The sequence below is a fragment of the Phyllostomus hastatus genome, unplaced genomic scaffold (assembly GCF_019186645.2).
Source record: "Phyllostomus hastatus isolate PE091 unplaced genomic scaffold, TTU_PhHast_1.1 phas_contig_38, whole genome shotgun sequence".
NCBI classification, from domain to species: Eukaryota; Metazoa; Chordata; class Mammalia; order Chiroptera; family Phyllostomidae; genus Phyllostomus; species Phyllostomus hastatus.
The window spans coordinates 2,560,463-2,571,990 of NW_025333869.1; the positions used below are offsets into that span (position 1 = coordinate 2,560,463).

General features: G+C 36.9%; 1 pseudogene; it reads left to right on the top strand.

Moving 5' to 3' along the window:
* Positions 1 to 10,604: 10,604 nt before the first annotated feature.
* LOC123821113 lies at positions 10,605 to 10,861 on the top strand (annotated as a pseudogene).
* Positions 10,862 to 11,528: the final 667 nt, after the last annotated feature.

Sequence of the window (11,528 nt, forward strand, 5' to 3'; positions counted from 1 at the left end):
GGCTTATTCCTAGGTACTTTATTTTACTTGTTACTATATATTATGGGATTTTTTTTTCTGATTTCTCTTTTTGATATTTCATTGTTGGTGTACAAAAATGTCTTTGATTTGTGAATATTGACTTTGTATCCTGATGTTTTGCCAGATTTACTTATTAGGTCCAGTAGGTTATTGGTGGAATCTAAAGGGTTATCTATGTACACTATCATGTCACTGGCAAAGAATGACACTTTGCATCCTTCTTTCTAATTTGGATATATTTCATTTCTTTTTCTTGTCTGATTGCTGTTGCAAGGACTTCCAATACTATGTTGAATAGCAGTGGTAAAAGCAGATATCACTGTCTTGTTCCTGATCTTAGTTGGAAAACTTTTAGTTTTTGCCCATTGGGTATGATGTTGGCTGTAGGTCTCTCATATATGGCCTTTATTATTATGTTGAGGAATGCTCCTTCTATTCCCACTTTCCTGATTGTTTTTACTATAAATGGGTGCTGTATCTTATCAAATGCTTTTTCTGCATCTATTGATATGATCATGTGATTTTTGTCTTTCCTTGTGTTTATGTGATATATTATGTTTATTGATTTGCAAATATTGTACCATCCTTGCATCCCTGGGATGAATCCCACTTGGTCATGGTGTATGATCTTTTTAATGTGTTGCAGGGTGTGGTTTGCCTATATTTTGTTGAGGGTCTTAGCACCGATGTTCATCAGCAATATTGGTCACTAGCTTCCTTCCCTGTTGTGTCTTCATTTGGTTTTTGGATCAGGATAATCTGGCTTCATAAAAAGAGTTTGGGAGTCTTCCATCTTCTTGAATTTTTTGGAATAGACAGTGAAGGATAGGGGATAGCTCTTCCTTAAGTGGTTTGTAGAATTTTCTTGTGAAGCCATCTGGTCCAGGGCTTTTGTGTGCCAGAATTTTTTTGATTACTGATTCAATTTCATCTGCTATTATTGGTCTGTTCAGGGTTTCTTCTCTTCTCATTCAGTTTTGGAAAATTACATTTTTCTAGAAATTTGTCCATTTCACTTAGGTTTTCAAATTTCTTGGCATACAGTTTTTTGTAATCATTTCATACAATCTTTTGTATTTCTGTGATATCAGTTGTAATCTGCCATCTTTCATCTCTGATTGTGTTTATTTAGGTCCTCTCTCTTTTTTTCTTGATGAGTCTGCTTAAAGTCTTGTCACTTTGTTTATCTCTTCAAAGAACCAGCTTCTGGATTTATTGATCCTTAGAATTGTGCTTTTAGTCTCTATATTTTTTAATTCTGCTCTGATCTTGGTTATTTCCTTCCTTCTACTTGCTCTGGGCTGTCTTTGTTGTTGTTCCTCCAGTTCTTGTAGGTGTAGAGTTAGGTTGTTTATTTGAAATGCTTCTATCTTTTTTAGGTGAACCTATATTACTATGAACTTCAATCCCATGACTGTGTTTGCTGTGTCCCATAAGTTTTGGGTTGCTGTTAGTTCATTTTCATTTATTTCCAGAAATATTTTTATTTCACCCTTGATGTCATTCTTAAGCTAGTTGTTTAATTGCAGACTATTTAATCTCCATGAGTTTGAATATTTTTGAGTTTTTTCCTTGGGGTTGGTTTCTAGTTTCAGTCCCTTGTGATAGGAGAAAATCTGTGATATGATTGCAATTTTCTTGAATTTGTTGAGGCTTGTTTTGTGTCCTGTCAAGCTGTCTGTCTTTGAAAGTGGTCCATGTGCATTTGAAAAAAATGTGTATTTTGCTTCTTTGGGATGAAAGACTCTATCTATATCAGTTAAGTTTATTTGATGTAGGGCATTGCTCAGTACCACAATATCTGTGCTGATATTTTGTTTGGTGGATCTCTCCATTTTTGACAGTTGGGTGTTAAAATACCCTCCTATAATTGTGTTGCTGTCAATAACTTTCTTGAAGTCCACCAAGGTTCTGTTTATACATTTGTGTGCTGCTATGTTGGGTGCATATATATTTACAATGGTTATGTCTTCTTGATGGATTCTTTCACTGAGTATTCTGAAGTGACCGTCTGAGTCTCTTTTTATGGCCCTTGTTTTGAAGTCTATTTTATCTCATATGGTTATTGCTATGAGTATTTTTTCCCTTTCCATTTGCTTGGAAAATTTGTTTCCAGCTCTTCACTTTCAGTCTGTATATGTCTCTTGTTCTGAGGAGGGTTTCTTGCAGACAGCATATGTGTGGGTCATGCTTTCTTATCTATTCAGCTATTCTGTCTTTTGATTGGAGCACTTAATCCATTTACATTTAAGGTTATTATTTATATGTACTTATTCATTACCATTTTTTCATACCTGTGTTCCTCTCTCTCTCACACTTTTTTTTTTCCTTTTCTTAAAGCAGACCCTTTAGCATATCTTGCAATGCTGGTTTGGAGCAGGTGTATTCTTTGAGGTTTCTTTTGTCCTGGAAACTCCTTATTTCACCTTGTATTATGAGTGAGAGCCTTGTTGAGTAGAGTAGTCTTAGTTGAATATCTTTGTTTTTCATTACTTGTAATATTTCTTGCCATTCCCTCCTGGCTTGTTGTGTCTATTGAGAAGTCAGCTGCTAACCTTATGGGGGCTCCCTTGTATCTTACTTCTTGTTTCTCCCTTGATGCCTTAGGATCCTCTCTTTGTCTTGGAATTTTGCCATTTTAATTATGAGGTGTCTTGTAGTGGGCTTCTTTGGGTTCCTCTTGATTGGGACTCTGTGTTTTTTGGATTTGTGTAATTTTTTCTCTCATCAAATTAGAGAAGTTTTCCATCATTATTTTTTCAAACAGGTGTTCTATCTCTTGTTCTTCTTCTCCTTCTGATATTCCTATTATATGGATATTATTATATTTCTGTATTTCCCTTAACACCTCTTCATTCTTTCTGAAACTTTTTTCCTTTACTTGCTCTTTTTGGGTATTTTTTTTTGTCTATCTTGTCCTACTGCTTACTGATTCAGTCTGCTGCTTTTTCCAGCCTGTTTTTGATTCCTTCTACTGTGTTCTTCAATTCAGAAATTGTATTCTTCATTTCCTCTTGGCCCTTGTTGATAGTTTCTATTTCCTTTTTCATGTTGATATAGTTTGCAGTGAATTCATTGTTTTTTCCCTGTAGTTTTTGGTAATTCTCTGTGAGCTCATTGAGCTTCCTTATAACCATTGCTTTGAACTCAATATCTGATAGTTGAGTTGCCTCTATTTCATTTAGCATTCTTTCTGTGGCTCCCTCCTTTTCTTTCATTTGGGGATTGTTTCTTTGTCTTTCGATAGTTTCTGAGACTCTTTGTGTTAGCCTCTTCTTCTTGAATTGATCTGTTCTGACTCTCTGGGTTTGTGATGTCAACTTCTATGGTAGGATACCTGTGAGATTTAGTGGTGCAGTCTCCTTGATCTGAACTTTCTCCTCTTGGGATGACATTTATGTTGGCTCTCTGCATGTCTTTGGATTTTTATTGTTATTGGGTCTTTCTTTGGTCAGTCCTTCCCTCCAGCTGGTTGACTGAGTGTCATTCCATCCACCGTGTTTTGCATGCTGTTGTGCAGGTGCAGAGAAGTTGTGTCAAATCTGGTTCTTTTGTCTGTCTGAAGTTTTGAGGCTTCTCTCTTGCTATTTTCAGTTATTTGTTCTGGGTAATTTCTGCACCATTTAGTTCTAATTCCAGATTATTCCATGTGGAGGTTAGTGTTGCTTTCACTCACTCCTTCACCATCTTTATTTATAATCTGCTCGTGGTTCCTTTGTTGTGGGTGTTCTCTTCCAGCAGGTATATTAGAGTGCACATCTCTCACCTACTCTTTATGTGATTGGTTGGAGGGGGAAGGCAAAATGGTTAAGACAGTGGTAGTGTATTCTATGGGATTTAAAGTACCAACACATAGAGTATAGATAGAAGACTTTTTCATAAGTGTAGTTATCATGATATTTCATGATATTTCATTAATCATGATATTTCACTCATCTAGCCACTTTTTAGAAAGGTAGAAAAGAGATAAGCCTCTTGTTAGAGTAGGGAAGGATTGTGAGTTGAATCCAGAAAACTGAGAGCTGGTGGGAGGTGAGATTATTATGAGATGTAGTGAGAATAAAGGATAGAAAATAGGAGTAGTGTGTGAGAGAATAGAATTAACCACAACAGTAATAAAGTTCTGGAGGACATGAAATGGGCTGAGATCTGGGGTGGGGGGTGTCTGTTTTTCAACATCCCCTACAATTTTGGCCTCCAACCTTCATATATGCTGGGATACAATTTCCTTTTCACTCTGTTCCTGAGAAGATGGGCTAGCTGTTCCAACTGTGTGCAGGGGGAAGTGTGCTCCTCTTCCACCTACCTCACCACCATCTTCCTCTCAAAGGCAAGTAATTTTTATGGAAATTAGAAATTCATGAAACACCACAACCACAGATGGGCCAGCTGCACAGTCTGCAGGAACAAGCATCAGGAGAAAATATGCCACAACTGATCCATTTAACCCATCCAAATTTACACAAGGTTTATTTTATACCACTCACTTTTCAGAGATGCAAAGTGAGTCTCATACAGAGGAGGCGATACTCCCATGACACAAAATAGGTTTTTTCAGAGTCCCCTTAAGCCAAGAGGATGACCAGCTCCCACTTTCTGAAAAGCAGGTCCAGAATGTGTTGGTTGGTGTCATACCAGATCAGTGTGTAGGTAGGTAGTCATGTAAACGATGGTTGTACAGAGGAAGGCTTATATCACACAACATTTTGTGTCAATAGATTCACTCAGAAATGTGGTTTCAACATGTACCATGCTCATGGATTGGAAGAATTAACATCATCAAAATGTCCATACTACCCAAAGTGATTTATAGATTCAATGCAATACTTATTAAAGTATGCATGACATATTTCACAGATATAGAACAAACATATCAGAAATCTATATGGAACCATACATGACCCCGAATAGCTGCAGCAATTTTGAGAATGAAAAACAAAGCAAGAGGAATCACAATACCTGATACCAAACTCTATTACAAGGCCACTGTAATCAAAACAACCTGGTACTGTCATAAGAACAGGCACATAGACCAACAGAACAGAATAGAGAGCCCAGAAATAAACCCAAGTCTCTGTGGTCAAATAATATTTGAAAAAGGTGAATAAGCACAAAATGGAACAAAAATAGCCTCTTCAACAAATGGTGTTGGGAGATCTGGAAAGCTACATGCAAAAAAAAAAAAGAAGAAACTCGAGCACTAACTTACACCATACACAAAAATAAATTCAAGGTGGATAAAAGACTTAAATATAAGTTGTAACACCATGGTAGTCCTAGAGGAAAACATCGGCAGGAAAATCTCAGACATTCCAGGCAGCAACAGCTTCACTGATATGTCCTTAAAGCAAGAGACATAAAGGAAAGAATAAACAAATGAGACCTCATCAATTAAGAAGCTTCTGCATGGTCAAAGAAAATAGCATTAAAATGAAAAGGGGGCCAATCATATGGGAAAACATATTTGTCAATGACACCTCAGACAAGGGCTTGATCTCCAAAATATATAAAGAACACATGTGACTCTACTCCAGGAAGACAAGAAACCCAGATAAAAAAAATGGGTAAAAGACTTGACAGACACTTCTCCAAGGAGGACATACAGAGGGACCAGAGACACATGAAAAGATGCTCAACATCATCAGCTATCAGAGAGATGAAAATTAAAACCACAATGAGATACCACCTCACACTGGTCAGAATGGCCAACATAAATGAATCAACAAACAAGTGTTGGAGAGGATGCAGAGAAAACGGAACCCTAGTGCACTGTTGGTGGGAATGCAGACTGATGCAGCCACTGTCAAATACAGTATGCAATTTCCTCAGAAAACTAAACGTGGAACTGGATTTTGACCCAGCAGTTCTGCTGCTGGGATTGTACCCTAAGATCCCTGAAACACCAATCCAAAAGAACCTATGCACTACAATGTTCATAGCAGCACAATTTACAATAGCCAAGTGCTGGAAGCAACCTAAGTGCCCATCAGCAAATGAGTGGATCAAAAGAAACTATGGTACATCTACACAGTGGAATTCTGAGCAGCAGAGAAAAAGAAGGAGCCCCTACCCTTTAGGACAGCATGGATGGAACTAGAGAGCTTTATGCTAAGTGAAATAAGCCAGGCGGTGAGGGATCAATACCACATGATCTCACCTTTAACTGAAACATAATCAATGAAAGAAAAAAGCAAACAAAATATTACCAGAGTCATGGAAATTAAGAACAATCTAACAATAGCCAGACGGGTTGGGGAGGGGACAGTGGTGAGAAGGGTTTTCAGGAAATACTATAAGGGATACATGGACAAAACCAAGGGGGAGGATGAGGGAGTGGTGGGGGGAAAGTACAGACAATTGTTATTGAACAATATGATACTATATACAGAATTTCTTAAAGAACTCAACAAAATTAATATAATTAATAACGTAATTCATTAACAAAAAAATACAAACTGAATATACAGAAATCTGTCACATTCATAACACTAATAATCAATGAAAAAGAAAAAAAAAGAAATGTGGCTTCAAGAGAAGGAAAGGGTCCTTAGGATAAAACAATATAGCCTACAATCTGATATCTAAATTCGAGCTTTCAGAACCGGGGTTCTGGCAAAGGTGGCGGCAGAGTGGGCTGGAGATGCCTAAGGAGAGACTGGGGATGGAGCTTTCAAGAGAGCTTGGAGGGAGTAGCTGCAGGGAACCTGATTTCTAACTATTCACTTTGAAACCTGGTGTTTTTCCAATTTCACTTAATAGGCTGAATAGTTTTTTGGTGGAGTCTATAGGGTTTTCAATGTACACTATCATATCAAACAGTGACAGTTTTACTTCCACCTTTCCAATTTGTATGCCTTTTATTTCACTTTCTTGTCTGATCACTGTGGCTAGGACTTCCAATACCATATGGAATAGAAATAGTGAAAGCAGACATTCATTTCTTGTAACTGATCTTAGTGGGAAAACTTTTAGTTTTTGCCCAATGAGTATACTGTTGGCTGTAGGTTTCTCGTATATGGCCTTTATCATGTGGAGGAATGTTGCTTCTACTCTCACTTTGCTGAGTGTTTTTATCATAAATCAGTGCTATACCTTATCAAATGTTTTCTTCTGTATCTATTGAGTGATCATGTGATTTTTGTTTTTCCTTTTGTTTATGTGATATATTACTTTTATTGATTTGTGAATGTTGTACCATCCTTGCATCCCTGGGATGAATCCCACTTGATCGTGGTGTATAATCTTTTAATGTGTTGCTGGGTCCCATTTGCCAATATTTTATTAAGGATTTTAATATCTATGTTCATCAGTGATATTGGCCTGTTGTTTTCTTTCTTTGATGTGTCTTTATCTGGTTTTGGAATTATGATGATTTTGGCTTTGTAAAAAGAGTTTGGGAGTCTTCTTGGATTTTTTGGGAAGACCTCAGAAAACTAAAAAACACTGAAGAAAGAAATTAAGGAAGATGTAAGGAATGGGAGTGTATACAGTGTTCATGGATTGGAAGAATTAACATCGTAAAAAATGTCCATATCACCCAAAGCAATTTATAGATTCAATACGATTCATACTAAAATACCAATGACATATTTCACATATATATTCACATTGAATATATTTCAAAAATTTACATTGAACATTAAATGACCCCAGACAGCTACAGCAATTTTGAGAAAGAAAACAAACTAGGAGGAATAACAATACCTGATATAAAACTATATTACAAGACCGCTGTAATCAAAACAGTATGATATTGGTATAAGAACACATGCATAGAGCAATGGAAAAGAATAGAGAATCCAGAAATCAACCCAAGCCTCTATGGAAAATTAATGTTTGACAAAGTAGATAGAAGACTAAAATGGAATAAAAATAGCCTCCCCAGAAATGGTGTTGGGAGAGCTGCACAGCTACATGCAAAAATATGAAACTTGATCACCAACTTACACCATACACAAAAAGCAATTCAAGGTGGATAAAAGACTTAAATAAGTTATGACACCATAAAACATCAGCAGGAAAATCTCAGACCTTCCATGCAGCAATATTTTCACTGATATGTCCTCTATGGCAAGGGACATTTAAAAAAAGAATAGACAAATAGGATCTCATCACAATAAAAAGATTCTGCATGGCTAAAGAAAACAGCATTAAAACACAAAGAGAACCCACCAAGGGTGAAATCATATTTGCTAATGATATCTCAAACAAGGGTTTAAGCTCCAACATATATAAAGAACTCACATGAGTCCACTCCAGGAAGACAAATGACCCAATTAAAAAATAGGCAAAATACTTGAACAGACACTTCTCTGAGGATGGCATGCAAAGGGCCTGGAGACATATCCAAAGATGCTCAGCATCACTAGCTATCAGAGACATGCAAATTGAAACCACAATGTGATACCACTGCACACTGTTCAGAATGGCCATCATAAAGAAATCAACAAACAAGTGCTGGTGAGGTTGTGGAGAAAAGAAAATCCCAGTGCACTGTTGGAATGAAGACTGGTGCAGCCACTGTCAAACAGTATGGAATTTCCTCAGGAAACTAAAAATGGATCTGACTTTTGACCCAGCAATCCCACTGTTGGGATTACACCCTAAGGAATCTGAAACACAATTCAAAAGAACATTTGTACCCCAATGTTTTTAGCAGCACATTTACAATGGCCAAGTGCTGGAAAAAACCTAAGTGCCCATCAGCAAATGAGTGGATGAAAAAACTGTGGTACATTTATACAATGAAATACTGTACAGCAGAAAGAAAGAAGGAGCTCCTACCCTTTGGAACAGCATTGATGGAACTAGAAAACATTAAGCTAAGTGAAATAAACCAGGCAGTGACAGAGAAATATCATATGATCTCACCTATAAGTGAAACTGAATCAACAAAACAAACAAGCAAGTGAAATACAACCAGAGACCTTAAAATACAGAATAAACTGACAGTTACCAGAAAGTCGTGGGAAGAGGGATAATAGGGGAAGTTCCATCAAGGAACATGTATAAAGGACACACAGACAAATCCAAAGGGGGTAGTTTCGAAGGTGGGAGGCAGGGATGGGTGGGGCAGAGATGTGTGGTGAGGTGAAAATGGAGACAACTGTACTTGAACAACAATAAAAAATATAAAAAAATAAAAATAAGTTCCACATTTTCTTAAAAAATGAAAGTTCTAAATTAGAAAACAGACATGGCTATGAACCAATTAGATTTCTGCCTCTTTTTTTTTCTTTTAAGTTTTAGGCTTACACAAAGAAATACGCTTCCCTCTCTGAGGATCCCCCAGTGCTCCCGACCTGCCCCTGCCTCTGCCTGGTGTCTTCCTACCTGTTATCTCCTCTTGTTTCAGCCTCTTGATTTGGCTATAACAAGAACTTTCCCCTTCACTTGAGCATGTCTCTCTATGTCTCCTTGGTTCTACCTTATTTTTTGCTTTCATGCCATTTCTCCAAGGAGTCACAATTATGTGTGCCTTTATTTCCTAGGCTCCTAATTTTAGAGAAGGACTGAAACTGTTCCACAGGTTGTCCAAAACACTGAATGTGAATTGCAATGTTGTTCTTCATTCCCATCTGTTCTTCAGTGTAGTGAACTCCTGGAATTCTCTTCTTCTTGACTTTGACTCCTGTTCCAATTGTATTTAAACATTTTGAAATTAGAAGTGACTGTTGTATTTTATTAAATTTCCCTTTAGTTTTTGTTAATGTGGTATATTTTCTTCTTTAAGCTATGATATAGTAAGTTACAGTGATTTATTGCATGACATTTCACCGGGCATTTGACACTTCTCTTCATAAGAGTAATGGGTATTTGTTGCATAAGTACTGAGACATGTAATTCTTTATTGTGTATTAGAAATAATTGAAATAAGCAATGGATCAAGTTTACCTCAAGTGTTGAATTTAGGAAACTCTGGCAATCCTACTAAGTCAGGAATCACTATAACTAATATTTATTAGGTGCTCACTTTGTGCCACATACTCTTTTAGCTGCTTTATATGTATTAACTCATTTAAATCCTATGGCATTTCTATGAAAGAGAAATTATCTCCACCTTGGGGACACAGACACAGAATGGTCATGATCATGCCAATGGTAAATGGTAGAGTCAGAATTTGAACTCAGGCGTTTCAGCTTCAGAGCCTACATTCTTGATCATTGCATAAAGTCCCCCACACAATGGTGGGGAATACAAACCTTGGAATTGTGTATTCAAAGACAGAAGCTGACATAATCATTGTTAATGATTTATGATTTACTATTTGAAAAAGTAGAATTTATAAGAGAAACATCATAACTATATACCATTTATTAACATAATATAGATTGGGGTAACTGTATTAACCATTCAAAAAGTAAAAAGATTAACAAAACAATACCTTTTTTCAACTTTTCAGCAATCTTGACAAAGAAAAATTATGTGGTAAGTTTGAGATCAATTGACCCATTACATGCTTTAGAATGAAAGGGAGCACTGTCCTGTATGTCTACACACCCTGAATTAATGTCAGGTCAGGATCCTGGAATCAAATAACATATCATTGAAATCTCAAGGGATGAATGAGTTTTGCTCAAGCATGTATTTCACTGTGGAAAGACTTTGTCCTTGGCTTACAGTGGCAGGGTCTGGGGAAGGGGAGGCAGGTGATGTGTGTGGCCATGAAGGTGGCAACAAGAAGCCCCTGAAGCAGCCCAAGAAGCAGGCCAAGGAGATGGACAAGCATTCAAGCAGAAGCAAAAAGAGGAACGGAAGAAACTTGAGGAGCTAAAAGGAAAGGCTACAGGGAAGGGACCCCTGGCAATGGGTGGAATTAAGAAATCTGGCAAAAAGTGAGCTGTTCTCTGCCTGGGGCACTGGTGATCCTTCATTCCATTTCTGTTTTAATATCTGGATTTCTTGTTATAACATCTTTTGCCACCTATAGCTAGGATGAAATGTTGTCTTAGAGCCTGTTGTACAATTAAGAATAAACTTTTGTTAAAAAAATAATAATAGTCATGAAGTGGCTCATCTTTTTAGCTCTTCACACGCTGCCATTTCAACCTTAGCTATGAGGTCAGAATAAACCCAGCCCAGAATTTTGTCAAAGTGTGTTCTTCAGTCTTTGTTCTATCCAGATTTTTGTAGCACCTGGAAATAAACCAACTCATTTGGAAAAAAAAAAAGACTTTGTCCTTGTAATTTGTTAATTGGAGGAGGAATGTTATTGAAATTGGTGCTGTTAGTTTCACAAGAGCAAATTCTCCAGCAGTTTGAATGTATTTTTAAATTGGTGTTTAGTACAAGTTTATTATTCTGTTCAAATATATTGTGCAGACCCTTTTGTTACTATTTTGCAAAGCTGACCCCTTGACACATAACAACTTTTTCCACACCTGCCTAAACCACTTGGAGTTTTAAATGTCACTTGCAAAATATAGGACTTGATGGCATGTGAAATCTTTATAAATTTCTGATTTAATGGCCTCTTTATTTATTTTCTTCATATTTGTGGAAACAA